The sequence below is a fragment of the Pan paniscus genome, chromosome 4 (genome assembly GCF_029289425.2).
Source record: "Pan paniscus chromosome 4, NHGRI_mPanPan1-v2.0_pri, whole genome shotgun sequence".
NCBI classification, from domain to species: Eukaryota; Metazoa; Chordata; class Mammalia; order Primates; family Hominidae; genus Pan; species Pan paniscus.
This window is the reverse complement of record NC_073253.2, coordinates 47,970,400-47,985,148: the sequence shown is the minus strand read 5'-3', so window position 1 is coordinate 47,985,148 and position 14,749 is coordinate 47,970,400. Positions and strand designations below refer to the sequence as shown.

General features: G+C 38.1%; 1 protein-coding gene and 1 pseudogene across 9 annotated transcripts in view; one reads left to right on the top strand and one right to left on the bottom strand.

Moving 5' to 3' along the window:
• ERBIN (erbb2 interacting protein) overlaps positions 1-14,749 on the top strand; it is a 151,062-nt gene that overhangs the window by 11,675 nt on the left and 124,638 nt on the right. The gene's annotated exons all lie outside the window — the stretch shown is intronic.
• LOC106634779 (U6 snRNA-associated Sm-like protein LSm3) lies at positions 5,965-6,251 on the bottom strand (annotated as a pseudogene).

Below are 14,749 nucleotides of genomic sequence, written 5' to 3'. Positions count from 1 at the left end.
CCCAAATATGTTTATACTATGTCAGGATTTTCTTTTTTTTATTTGTTGTGTTTTTTATGATACTGTGCTATTTTGACCTCTCTCCCCTTCATTGTATATTTAATATCTGGAAGTGTTGCTTTGTTACTCTGCTTTTAAATGAATTTTCCAGGTGGACATGAATCATTTTTATCAGCTTCTAAAAATAATTCTTGGCCGGGTGCGGTGGCTCATGCCTGTAATCCCAGCACTTTGGGAGGCCGAGGCGGGTGGATCACGAGGTCAGGAGATCGAGACCATCCTGGCTAACACGGTGAAACCCTGTCTCTACTAAAAATACAAAAAAATTAGCCGGGTGTGGTAGCAGGCGCCTGTAGTCCCAGGTACTCGGGAGGCTGAGGCAGGAGAATGGCATGAACCTGGGAGGCGGAGCTTGTAGTGAGCCGAGATCGTGCCACTGCACCCAGCCTGGGGGACTGAGCTAGACTCCCATCTCAAAATAATAATAATAATAATAATTCTTGGTGGTATGTTGATTGAGAGGGTCTGCATTTTGTAGATTAATTTAGAAGATCATTGATAACTTTACGATAGCATATCTCTTTCTAGGAAGATAGATTTCCCATTTATTTGATGTTTGATGCCCTTTAGTGGCATTTATGATTTTCGTCTTGTCATATCTGTGTTTCTTGTTGATATGCATATTTGTTATTTTTAAGAAACCATATATTTTTGTTATATTTATTTCTAAAAACATTTTGGAGGGAGGGCAAGGGCTTCTGTTTTTATGAGGCTATTTCATCAATTGCATTATTATCTGGCTATTTAAATAAAGGAAGCAATTGAGTTTCATGTTTATTATCTACTATACTCTAGTGATGACTTTTGAAAAATTGCTTTTAGTATTTTAGTTGATATGTTTGTATTTTCTGGGTGTATAGTAATAGATTCATGAGCAGGCATAGGTCTTTTTTTTTTTTTTTTTTTTTTTTTTTTTTTGAGACAGGGTCTCGCTCTGTCACTCAGGCTGGAGTCAGTGGTGTGATCATAGCTCACTGCAGCCTTGACCTCCTGGGCTGAAGTGACAGGTGTGCACAACCCAGTTTGCGTATTTATTTGTAGAGATGTGGTCTCACTCTGTTGCCCAGGCTAGGACTGATTCTGTTTTGTTTCGTTTTTTTTCTTGAGACGGAGTCTTCCTCTGTCACCCAGGCTGGATTGCAGTGGCGCAATCTGGGCTCATTGCAACCTCCACCTCCTGGGTTCAAGTGATTCTTCTGCCTCAGCCTTCCAAGTAGCTGGGACTACAGGTGCACGCCATCATGCCTGGCTAATTTTTGTATTTTTAGTAGAGTCGGGGTTTCACCATATTGGCCAGGCTGATCTCGAACTCCTGACCTTATGATCCGCCTGCCTCAGCCTCCCAAAGTGCCGGGATTACAGCTGTGAGCCACCGCGCCCGGCCAGGACTGATTCTTTTAAGTAGAAATTGGTCCCTGCTACTACTCTTCTGCCCCTTGAAGGTGTCATCAGTCATATGAGAATGGCCTCTTGAACCTTGTTGTTCCTGAACTGGTTTTTTATTTATCTCTAAGAAATTAATACTAATTATAAACATTTTCTTTGAACTGCTTAGTATTTAGTGTGATGTACAGTAATAGAGCTGGCCCACTTTATCCATGGGTTACCTATGTACAGATTTTGTAGTCATGAATTCAACCAATCATGAATTGAAAATAATTTGAGAAGAAAATCAATAAAAAAATACAATAGCCAGGCATGGTGGCTCACACCTGTAATCCCAGCACTTTGGGAGGCTGAGGTGGGTGGATCACGAGGCCAGGAGGTGGAGACCAGCCTGACCAGTATGGTGAAATCCCATCTCTACTAAAAATACGAAAATTAGCCGAGTGTGGTGGCGTGTGCCTGTAGTCCCAGCTACTTGGGAGGCTGAGGCAGAAGAATTGCTTGAACCCGGGGGGCAGAGGTTGCAGTGAGCCGAGGTTGCGCCACTGCATTCCAGCCTGGGCAACAGGATGAGACTCCATCTCCAAAACAAACACCAATAAAGAACAATACAAATAACAACAATATAGCAATTATTTATATAGCGTTTGCATTGTTTTAGGCATTATAAGTAATTTAGAGATGATTTAAGGTATATGGGAGAATGTGCATAGGTTATATACAAATACAACACCATTTTATATGAGGGATACTTGGAGCATCCTCAGATTTTGGTATATGTGAGGGTTCTGGAACTAATCCCCCATAGATACTGAGGGATGACTGTAATTATGTATATCATTAAATGACAGTTATTTTGAGCCTTTATTTAATTATTATAGTAGGCTTGATGTAATTTACATGTATGATAAACATGTAAATGTGTGACAAGGAAAAGGATCTTTGTCACTACTTATACCCTAAGGTTTATTTTTGTCCCATGTGTTTCATAGACCTTAACCTTACCCTTTCTTGTAGTTTTTTTTTTGAGACGGAGTGTCGCTTTGTCGCCCAGGCTGGAGTGCAGTGGCACGATCTCTGCTAACTGCAAGCTCCGCCTCCCAGATTCACGCCATTCTCCTGCCTCAGCCTCCTGAGTAGCTGGGACTACAGGTACCCGACGCCACGCCTGGCTAATTTTTTGTATTTTTAGTAGAGATGGGGTTTCACCATGTTAGCCAGGATGGTCTCGATCTCCTGACCTCGTGATGCGCCCGCCTCGGCCTTCCAAAGTGCTGGGATTACAGGCGTGAGCCACTGCGTCTGGCCCTCTTTCTTGTAATATATTTAACAGATAATTTTGTGTGAATGATAGGTGTGTTCCCCAGAATACTGATGTTTTCCTCATACTCACTATCACTGTAAATGACTAGTCTGGAGTACCACCTCTTTTTTCTTTTTAATTAGTACAACAGGAAGCTGTTAGACCAGTTGGAGAAGTGAAATGTGGAGGTAATTTAGCTTATTAATGACATAACTCAGATTAGAAAAAGAAATCCAAGTTTCCTGACTCTGTTGGTTTTTTTTTCTTATTATACCAGCATTTTCCTAGGTATGTTCTGAAGAATACAGTTTCTTTAGAATAATACTATTTCCCAAAGATTTTTAATAGGTGTTAGAGAAAAAAAGACTTTTGGGCTCATCTAAGTGAGGAAATTCTGAGTTGATAGACCTGGTTTTCCATCTTCTCTTTGGCAGACGCCAGTTTGTTATAGATGATTTTTTTTAGTTTAGAAATAACTGGATACAACTTAATTTACAAAAAAAGTTTACATCAATATTTGAGCCAAGAAGTTTCAGAGAAAGATTTATCCTTAAAGTAGTGTGTAATTCTTCATGATCTCAAGTTTTAAAAAATAGACTTAAGGCTGGGTGCAGTGGCTCATGCCTGTAATCCCAGCACTTTGGGAGGCTGAGGCAGGTGGATCACTTGAGGTCAGGAGTTCGAGACCAGCTTGGCCAACATGGTGAAACTCCATGTCTACTAAAAATACAAAAATTAGCCGGGTGTGGTTGCGCATGCCTGTAATTCCGCCTACTCGGGAGGCTTGAACTCAGGAGGCAGAGGCTGTGGCGAGCTGAGGTCACGCCAGTGCACTCCAGCCTGGGTGACAGAGCGAGACTCCCTCTCCAAAAAAAAAAAAAAAATAGACTTTAAGTTTTTTGAGTAGTTTCAGGTTTACAGAAAAATTGATTAAGAAGTGTAAAAAATTCCCAAACCCTCCTCCATTTCCCCTATTATTAACATCTTGCATTCATGCAGTATATTTGTTAGAATTGATAAGCCAATAGTGATACATTATTATTAGCTAAAGTCTATTGTTTATATTAGGCTTCACTCTTTGTGTTGTACATTCTGTGGGTTTTGACAAATGTATACATGTCCCTGATTGTTGCTGATAATGGCAACAATCTGTTCAGTAATTATAGCTTATGGATGAGCGAAATGAATTACAGGAATGTTAGAAGGGATGAGAAGGAGGAATTGGGAATACTCTCTAATCAGGCACTTGCATTACCTAAGATCAGATTACTTTTTTACTGACAGCATATGTGGGAATAATGTATTACTGATGTTGAAATTACCTGTATTGAATCTTTGGAAGCAGATTTTTAAAGTTATCTCTTCTTTAAAAATGATTATCAACATTTGGTAATCCATGTTCACAATTTCTGGAAAACTGAAATTTGAATGTTGGCGTGTTTTCATTCTGAGAAATGATTTAAATGAAAGTAGAAGCTCTCCCATCATTACTTTTTTTAAGTCATTGCTCTACAGCTCTTAGTTGGCCTCTTTGTGTACATCCTGTTCATCCAAGTCCAACTCAAGTACCATTATTTCTACTGAAGCTTCCACCCAATGTTTAAAATTTCCCTTCTTTGGATTTATATATTTTTCTTCTGAACTTTTTTATTGTGATAAAATACAAATAAAATATCTTAACCATTTTTAAATGTATTCTACACTGGTATTAAGTACATTCATATTATTGTATACCCTTCACCACTGTTCATCTCCAGAACTCTTTTCATTTTGCAAAACTTTAACTCTATACCCATTAAACAATAACTCCCAAAGCCTCCTAGCCGCTGGCAGCTACCATTTAACTTTCTGTGTCTATTATTTTGACCAAGTACCTCGTGAGTCACTTAGCATATTGTCCTCAAGGTTCATCTGTGTTTCAGCATATGTCAGAATTTCCTTCCTAAGACCAAATAATACTCCATTGTATGTATATACCACATTTTGCTTATCCATTCATCTGTGGGTAGACACTGGGGTTGATGCCACATTTTAGCCATTGTGGATAATGCTGTATGAACATGGGTCGATAAATATCTCCTTGAGACCCAGCTTTCATTTCTTTTGGATATATACACCGAAGCGGAATTGCTGGCTCATATGGTAATTCTGTGTTTAGTATTTTTTTTTTTTTTTTTTTTTTTTTTTTTTTAGGAACCACCATATTTTCCACAGTGGCTCTACCACTGTATATTTCCACCAAAAGTATACAAGAGTTCCAGTTTCTCTACATCCTCACCAACACTTGCTATTTTGTTTCTTTGATAATAGCAATCCTAATGGGTGTGAGGTGGTATCTCATCATGGTGGTTGTTGGTTTTTTTTTTTTTTTTTTTTTTTTTAAGGCAGAGTTTGCTCTGTCACCCAGGCCGGAGTGCAGTGGTGCAATCTCGGCTCACTGCAGCCTCCTCTTCCTCCCATGCTCAAGCAATCCTCCCACCTCAGCCTCCCAAGTAGCTGGGACTATAGGCATGTGCCACCCTACCTGGCTAATTTTTGTATTTTTAGTAGAGATGGGGTTTCACCATGTTTGCCAGGCTGGTATTGAACTCTTGGGCTCATGTGATCCACCTTGGCCTCCCAGAGTGTTGGGATTACAGGTGTGAGCCACTATACCTGGCCTTATTATGGTTTTGATTAGCATTTCCTTGATAATTAGAGATGTCGAGTATCTTTATATGTACTTGTTGGCTATTTGTATATCTTTGGAGAAATGACTATTCAAGTTCTTTGTTTTTGAATTGGGTTGTTTTTTAGTTGTTGAACTGTAGTAGTTAATATATTTTCAATACCAGTCTGTTATTAGATACATGATTTGCAAATATTTTCTCCCATTCTCTGGGTTTTATTTTTACTCTCTTGATAGTCTTTTTTTAAGAAATCAAAAAGCAAATATCAAATTTAAAGAAAAAAATGGAGCAAATGAACTCCTGAAAAAATTCTGTATCTTGATCACATTTATTGGAATGGTTGGAAGAAAAATAAAAATACCTCTTAGCTTAGGAAGTTGTGAGTTATCTGCAAATCTCCTCAGTTTAGGAGTGGAAGAATCCTGGAGTCATTTATTTCAAAATGTACGCAGGTTTCTCTTTTGAATGTCTTACAGATTTAAAGAGGCCATTGAACCAAGTCTTGTATTTTTCTATACAGGATAAATTCCTTGTTTCAGCCAGCTGTCAGTGGAAGGCAACTAGTATGACACCATCTCCATGGACAAAGAATGTTGGAATATTCCATTTCATTGATTTATATATCTCTTTATCTGTTTCTTCATCAGTTTCTATAGTAGTCACCGTTTCTTCCAATGTCATTTAAATGTTGATCACATGCCTGTAATCTGCTTTTAAGTTCTTGGTCATTTCTCATTTTCACATAAATTTGTTCATCCAGGATGAGCCTGATGGAGATCCAGGAGCTCCTTTATGGTGCTGGTAATTTGTTTTGGGTCCATGTTGCCTGCCATATTTCAAACACTGCACCCTTTTCCTCCTCTCTCGAATAGTGGCTTTGGATTTATAACTTAAAAACTGCTTAGCCATTCAATTTAAAACTTAAATATATAAACTATTTTATGTAGTTTTCTAATTGTTCTTGGATATTTTAGTTGCCTTAGCTAATTTTCTTTTTAAAATAAAAATAAAGTTAAAATTCAGATCTCTCTACTACCAGTTTATAAATATGTTTCACTTCAGATTTCTCATTGAAATTAAGTTTTTATTTTGAGATAACTATAGATTCCCATACAGTTTTAAGAACTACTACTGTGAGGTCTTGTGTATCTTTTATCCAGTTACCCCAGTGGTAATATGTTGCAGAATTATAGTATAATTTCACAACCAGGATATTGGAATTTTGGTAGTCAAGATACAGAATAGTTCCATCATCCCAAGGATCACCTGTTTTTTATTTTTATTTTTTATTTTTATTGCTATCACAGCCATCTCCCTCCTATATTCCCTTTACCCCCTGCATTTTGTCTTTTCAAAAATGTTATATAAATGGAATCAGGCTGGGCATGGTAGCTCATGCCTGTAATCCCAGCACTTTGGGAGGCTGAGATGGGCAGATCACTTGAACTCAAGAGTTCAAGACCAGCCTGGGCAACATGATGAAACACTGTCTCTACAAAAACACAAAAATCAGGTGGGTGTGGTGGTGTGTGCCTGTAGTCTCAGCTACTCAGGAGGCTAAGATGGGGGTATTGCTTGATCCTAGGAAGTCAAGGCTGCAGTGAGCTGAGATTACACCACTGCACTCCAGCCTGGGTGACAGAGCAAGACTCAGTCTCATGAATGAATGAATGAATGAATGAGTGAATGGAATCATATAGTACATGACTTTTGGGACTGGCTTTTTACTTGGAAGATTCCAGAGTTGTTGCTTATAGCTATAATTTGTTCATTTTTATTGAGTAGTACTCCATGGCATCCATGTACTACCAATTTGTTGAATCATTTCATGTTGAAGGTCATCTGGATCGTTGTCAATTTTTGGCTATTAGAAATACACCTGCTGTGAATATTCATGTAGAGGTTTTTCTGTGAACATCCCAGTTTTCACTGGTATAAAAGTATAAGAGTATGATTGCTGCGGTGTATCGGATACAAACTGCCAAAGAGTGTTTTCCATAGTGGTTGTACTATTTTGCATTCCCACCAGCAGTGTATGAGAGATCTAGTTTTTCCACATCCTAGCCAGCAATTGGTTGTTACTTTTTTTTTTTTTTTTTTTTTTTACTATTTTAAAAACTATTCTTATAGATAAGGAGTATATCTCATCATGGTATTTCATGTTAGCCTTTTCCTAATGGCTAATATGTGGAACATCTTTAACTGTGCTATTCAACGTCTGTATATTCTCTTCATATCTGTTGCCCATTTTCTAACTGGATTTTTTTTTTTTTGTAAGTATTGAATTTTGAGAGTTCTTTATATGGATCCTTTTTTGGATATATAGTTTGCAGGTATTTTCTCCCATTCCATACCTTATCTTTTAATTCTAACAGCATCTTTTGCAGAACAAAAGCTTTTAATTTTGATGAAATCCCATTTATTATTCTTTTATGGATTGTGCTTCTGTTGTGAAGTCCAGTACTTTTTGGCTATTTTTGTATCCTGAAAAATTTCCCTTATGCATTTTTCTGAAAGTTTTATAGTTTTGCATTTCCGTCTGTGATCCATTTTTTTTGAGATGGAGCCTCTGTCATCCAGGCTGGAGTGCAGTGGTGCCATCTTGGCTCACTGCAACCTCCACCTTCCTGGTTCAAGAGATTCTCCTGCCTCCGTCTCCTGAGTAGCTGGGACTACAGGCACATGCCACCACGCCAGGATAATTTTTGTATTTTCAGTAGAATCATTTAAAATAGGATCCCTGTATGTTCAGCTTCATTGATTATTATTTTTAACATTTCTCCTTACAGATGAGATTTGAGGTGACACTTAATAGGATGTCAATAAATAGTTAATAGAAGTAGAAAATCAGATCCAAGGAAAGAAGTGAAGAAATACATTACTTTTAAGTAATTTAACATAATTGCTGTGATAAAACATCAAATTTAGCTAAGCTTCCTGGGAGCCAGAGTTTTCATTACCCTAAATGAAGAAATATGTCACGAATTCTCCAGAAGAGACAAATTTTTTCTTGCATTAAATCTTAAATAAGCTGGATGTGGTGGCTCACACCTGTAATCCCAGCACTTTGGGAGGCCGAGGCAGGCAGATCACATGAGGTCAGGAGTTTGAAACCAACCTAGCCAACATGACAAAACCCCGTCTCTACTAAAAATACAAAAATTAGCCAGGCATGGTGGCAGGTGCCTGTAATCCCAGCTACTCAGGAGGCTGAGGCAGGAGAATCACTTGAACCTCGGAGGCGGAGGTTGCAGTGAGCCGTGATAATGCCACCATTCCACTCCAGCCTGGGCAACAAGAGTGAAACTGCATTTCAAAAAAAAAAAAAATCTTAAATAATTTCTAATGTGCACATTGTTTATGTAAGAGCTATTGAATAATGAATGGACAGTGTTGTTGAGAACGATTTTACAGCACGTATTCTATAGCTGTCAAGATCTTTTTCATGAGTTTTTTGTTTGTTTGTTTGTTTTTGTTTTTTTTGAGACAGGATGTTGCTCTGTGTCCCAGGATGTTGCTCTGTGTCCCAGGCTGGAGTGCAGTGGGTTGATCACTGCAGCCTGGGTATCCCAGGCTCAAGCAATCTTCCTGCCTCAGCCTCCCAAGTAGCTGGGACTACAAGTGCGGGCTACAATGACTGGCTAATTTTTTTTTTTTTTAAGTAGAGATAAGGTCTCACTGTATTGCCCAGGCTGGTCTCGAACTCTTGAGCTCAAATGATTCTCCTGCTGCAGCATCCCAAAGTGCTGGGCTTTAAAGGTGTGAGCGACTGCATCCAGCTGGTTTTTTTTTCTATTTAAATAATAAAAAGAGAAGGGTAAAATATACAAAATGCCCAGGGAAGATAAATTATATGTGAGGGTAGGCTAATGTAGTTTACAATGATAGGTTTTTTTGTTTCTAACTTGACCTAAAGATAACATAGACATAGCCATTTATGGAAACAGTATTGCTTACATCCCTCTAAACATCATTATTCTAATTTTGATTTTTGCTATGTGAGTAACAGATAATTTCAGGACTTTATTTCCTAATGAAAGGATGACATACTGGAGTTCTGTTTTGCTTTTTTTTTTTTTTTTTTGGAGACAGAGTCTCCCTCTGTCACTTACATTGGAGTGCAGTGGCCCAATTTCAGCTCGCTGCAACCTCCACCTCACAGGTTCAGGCGATTCTCTTGCCTCGGCCTCTCAGGTAGCTGTGATTAGAGGCATTTTCCACCATGTCCAGCTAATTTTTGTGTTTTTGGTAGAGACGGGGTTTCACCATGTTGGCCAGGCTGGTCTCAAACTCCTGACCTCAGGTGATCCATCCGCCTTGGCCTCCCAGAGTTCTAGGATTACAGGTTTGAGCCACCGTGCCTGGCCATGTTTTGCTTCTTGATGCAAAATCAGTTGAGGAAATGGTATGTTTAGTATCATATTAAGAAAGTTGAGAAATATTTATATTTACATAGAAGTCCCTTCTCCACAAGGGCTACTTGATATTATTATAAAGTTTATAGTTTATTCAGGAGTCAGGTATAGATCTACTCCTGGCACTTGATGCAAGTGCTTTGAAGACCCCTGAAAATACTAAAGAATATGAGGAGATTTTCAGACTTTCTAATAGTTACCAGTCACATCTGTGCTATAAAAAAAATACTGAGTCCCAGTCCCAGGAAATATTTAATTTCGGGCAGGGTAGTGTCTCACTTTGTTTGACTGTACTAGCTAAAAAACAAGCAAAAAACCCCACTTTCTGGTAATTGAAGGAGGTGAAGTGAAGTGTTAACACTAAATGGTTGAATGTTGGGATATGAGTGCTGCTGTCAGACGTAATTCCTCCAGCTAATGTTCAGCCATTCCTTTTTCACAATAAGTTAAATACCTGGATTAGTTGTTGTTTAGAAAAACTTTATTTTGAAGTAATTATATATTTCTAGAAGAACTGCTAAATAGTCCAGAGGATTCTTATGTATCAACATCTTATATAGACATGGTACATTTATCAAAACTAAGAAATTAACCTTGATAAAATACTATTAATTAAACTACAGAGTTTAATTGAATTTCATCAAGTTTTCCACAAATGTCCTCTTGCTATTTTGGGATCCAGTGTAAGAGACCATGTTGTATTTAGTTTTATGTCTTTTATTTTTTAAATTTTCATTTTTGTGGAGACAGTTTTGCTACCTTGCTCAGGCTGGTCTCAAATTCCTGGCCTCAAATGATCCTCCTGCCTAGGTCTCCCAAGGTGTTGGGATTACAGGCGTGAGCCACTAAAGTATGCAGGAACCTAAAATATCTGCCCAGCCCAATTTTCAGGTATTTCCCCGCTCCCCTGAGATGGAGTTTCGCTCTGTCGCCCAGGCTGGAGTGCAGTGGTGTGATCTCTGCTCACTGCAGCCTCCGCCTCCCAGGTTCAAGGGATTCTCCTGCCTCGGCCTCTTGAGTAGCTGGGACTACAGGCGTGTGCCACCATGCCCAGCTAATTTTTTGTATGTTTAGTAGAGACGGGATTTCACCGTGTTAGCCAGGATGGTCTTGATCTCCTGACCTCGTGATCCCCCTGCCTTGGCCTCCCAAAGTGCTGGGATTACAGGCGTGAGCCACCACGCCCGGCCTCAGGTCTTTAGTTTCCTCCAATCTGACAATTTCTCAGTCTTTTCTTGTTTTTCATGACTTTGATTTTTGAAGAGTACTGGTTGGATATTTTGTAGAATGTTTCTAAGTTTGGGTTTTTCTGATTTTTTTCATGATTATGTTAGATTGTGGATATTTAGAAAGAATATCACGCAAGGGAAGTGCTCTTCTTACCATATCAAGAAAAGGGTATGATATTAACATCATTTATTACCAGTGATTTGAACTTTGATCACTTGGGTGAGGTGGTGTCTGCCAGGTTTCTCCACTGTAAAGTTACTATTTTTACTTTTCCATCATGGATCTGTTAGAAGCCCGCTCACCCTTAGGGTGAGGGGAGCTAAGCTCTGCCTTCTTGAGAGAGAAGTACCAAATAATTTGCAGGCATGTTTAAACCACCACATAGATATTTTCGGGGAGATACTTTGATACTATTTCTCCTTAAAGGTTTGACTAGTAATTTTAGCATTCATATGTATTTTTTTTTTTTTTTCCTGTAGGATCAGTTGTCTTTTAAGGGGTATGTCATTGGCATATGAAAGAGAATATGGCATAGTAAGAGGGCTTGTATCTAGTTCATGTAAAAACTTAAGCCAGTAAAGAATAGTAAAAAGGGGCAATCAAATACAGTCACTTTACACTTTTGAAATTCATTTGATCTATAAGATTGTTCTGGATCTCAATTCTTGCTGTGCTGTTACATTAGAAGGTAGATTTTGTGAAGGTACTGATCACCAGTCAAGTGTGTGCTGGACTGTAGCTGGATTCTATATAGAGACTAAATGCTGGTGACATGCCGGTGGAAGCCCTCAGTTTAACCCCATTAGTGAATTTTTCAAGTGAACATAAAATTGGTATGATGAGGGGATGCTAATTCTAAAGACTGCTGGCCTCTTAAGTATTTTTCACATCTTTTTCCCTCTCTGGCAGTTTACCTTGTTTAGTATTTAGACTACTTAGACTATTGTGTTTCTCTCTCTTGCATTAGAAATAAGTTTCATGAGGGCAGGAATTTTAGCTTTGTTCTCTACCTCACTACCTTGAGCAGTATCTGGCACATAATAAGTGCTCAATAAGTATTATGTGAATGAAAAAATAATATTAAGATAAAGAATTTAAGCTGAATGAGAAATCTGTCGTGAGGCCTTGATACGTTCAGTTAAATAACTTCTGTAATTTTGAAGTGGGAAATGGTGTGTATTTTTAGGTCCTCTGCAGAGACCCTTGCAGTGAGTAGTAATTCAGTAGGCTTAGTCACCATAACTATTTTAGAGCAGTGTTTCCTAAACTTTTATAATTTTTGTAAACTTTTGAGCTCAATTAAATGAAAAACAAAAAATCAAGGAATACCACCTCAATGTTGAATTTTCAAAATAGTGGTACTTAAATATCTCCATTCGTAAAGCTATGTATAAAGTCCTTGTTTTTAGACTGTGGTTACAGTTATAACAGCACAAGTTAATTGTATATAAACTATAACATTTATTTAAATTTTCATTAATACCAAATTCATATAACAAATGATGTTTTGCTGAAATTTAATTGGAGGTTGTATCATGACTGATTCATTTGTGTTTGATACATGTATGCTGTTAAGTGCCTTATGATGTTAATTTTCCTGTCTTTCTCTTGGAACTGTCGCAAGTTTTGGACAACATGTCATTGTGGATTTACTTTGCAAGTTTGAATCTGCATTTATAGATCTTCTGCTTGTGTGATTTTCCCAATAGAATGTAAATACAATTCAGACATTAGGACTCATGTTCTGTGGGATGACTGCCAGACAGATGGCCCTAAGTATAATTGAACGGTATACCTGAAAAGTCAGAAAACACAGGATACTCTTATTTTTATATCTGTTATATTTTCACATAAAGAATCATTAGCTTTTTTTTCCCCCCCAACTTTCAGACCCCTTCACTGGTGCTGAATTCGAAGCAGTATATTCTATTAATCTGGGGGAAAAAGCACCATAGATATACTACAGAGAGTCCACAAAGTCTGGAATAACAGGTTAAATACTGTATTATACTTCTAAAATTTTTATTTTTATTTTTTAAAGAGATGGGCTCTCACTGTGCTTCCCAGGCACAAGTTCAGTGGCTATTCATAGGCATGATCATGGTGCATTGCAGCCTCAAACTCCTGGCCCCAAGTGATCTTACCACCTCAGCCTGCCAAGTAGCTGTGATTATAATGAGACCATGGGTTGGCGCCCCTGCTCCTGGCTTGTGTATTTGTTATACTTTTTTTTTTTCTAGATTAACAATTGGACTTACTGTTTAAACTTTGAGATACTTTCCCTGAAAAGGTATATGGAAATAGAATAAAAACATAATGAGCATATTATATGAATATGTAGCTAGCATACTTTAAAATTTTTTATGCTTCTTGACTTTACAGATACCTTGTATATTAATTTGTCTTAATTTGAAACTCATAGAACTTGTGGTTTACAATTTAGTGAATACTATTAGCTTAAAGGATCTTATCCAAATGCTTTATTTAGATTGAGGTGATTTGGAGAAATAAGCCTTTCAGACATGCTTGTGCTTAACTTTTGTGGGTCTAGGAACAAGAGTACAAATGGAGTGTCACATACCGTACGTCTAATTTAAAAGTTATAAATCAATCTTAAAAAAGAACTTGCCAAAAAAAAGGTTTCGTCCTCCTTCCTTCGTAAGTATACCATAATAAGACCCTGGGAGGCCAGGTTAGAATTTAGTATTTTCAGACTTGTTGGAGTTTCTCGTATCAGACTGTGGTGGTACAAAGTTACCATCTGGCTTCTGGTCCACAGCCCTCTCTGCTTCTGCTTTCTCCACTGCTCGTTACTACAATTAAGAGTATTTGGGCAGACCTGTATAGACATCCCAAGCAACATGTTCAACTCTGTTCACATCCTCTGCATACAGTTGACTCTTGGTACCCTTCAAGCCTAAGGATACACAGTCTAGTTGGTATAGTTTTCCTTCTGGAGTACTGATCTGGTGAAAGAGGCTTTGGAAGCTTGTTGAGGGCTGTTTGGGCAGATATTTTAGGTTCTGCATACCCATAGAATGATGTAGCATTAGGGGAGAAAACGTGCTCCAGTTAGACAAGTCCTCTTGGCGCAATAGACTCCTTGCTTCGTGGGGAGGGTTGTATAGCTGGAGTGGTACCCCCTAACTCAAGGAATCCAGGGCTTGAGCTACTGTTGTTCAGGTCTAAGGGATCCATGTTGCTACATTTCTGTTTCCTGAAAACTACAGTGGTCGTCCAAGTCACAATACTCTACCTTGGGAAAATTCAACTGGGATTTATTATGCTTTAAAAAAAAATGTAATACAAACACTGTGGGGAGATTTGGTATCAATTATTTGCTAAGTTTTTCTTGATAGTTCTACTTAACCCACCCAAGTGAATTTTTTCTTTGTTGTTTTGAAACTAGAAGCTTACTGATATTAAGACATGGATTATCTGGGAATAGTTTTTGGTTGTCAGTCCTTTGATATAAAGCAGAGGTGGCACATTCATAAGCCAACACATCTCATATTGCATATAAGCTAGGAATGTTTAGGCTGTGGGGGATTGTAGAACATTAATTTCGACATTCTTTTGTGCCTATGCATGAAATTAGACCCCCCTTCCCCAAACATTATAGACCTGGATTCTTTTTTAAAATGTAAAACTTACTGATTTCAGAATGTTGGTTTCCCTACACTCGT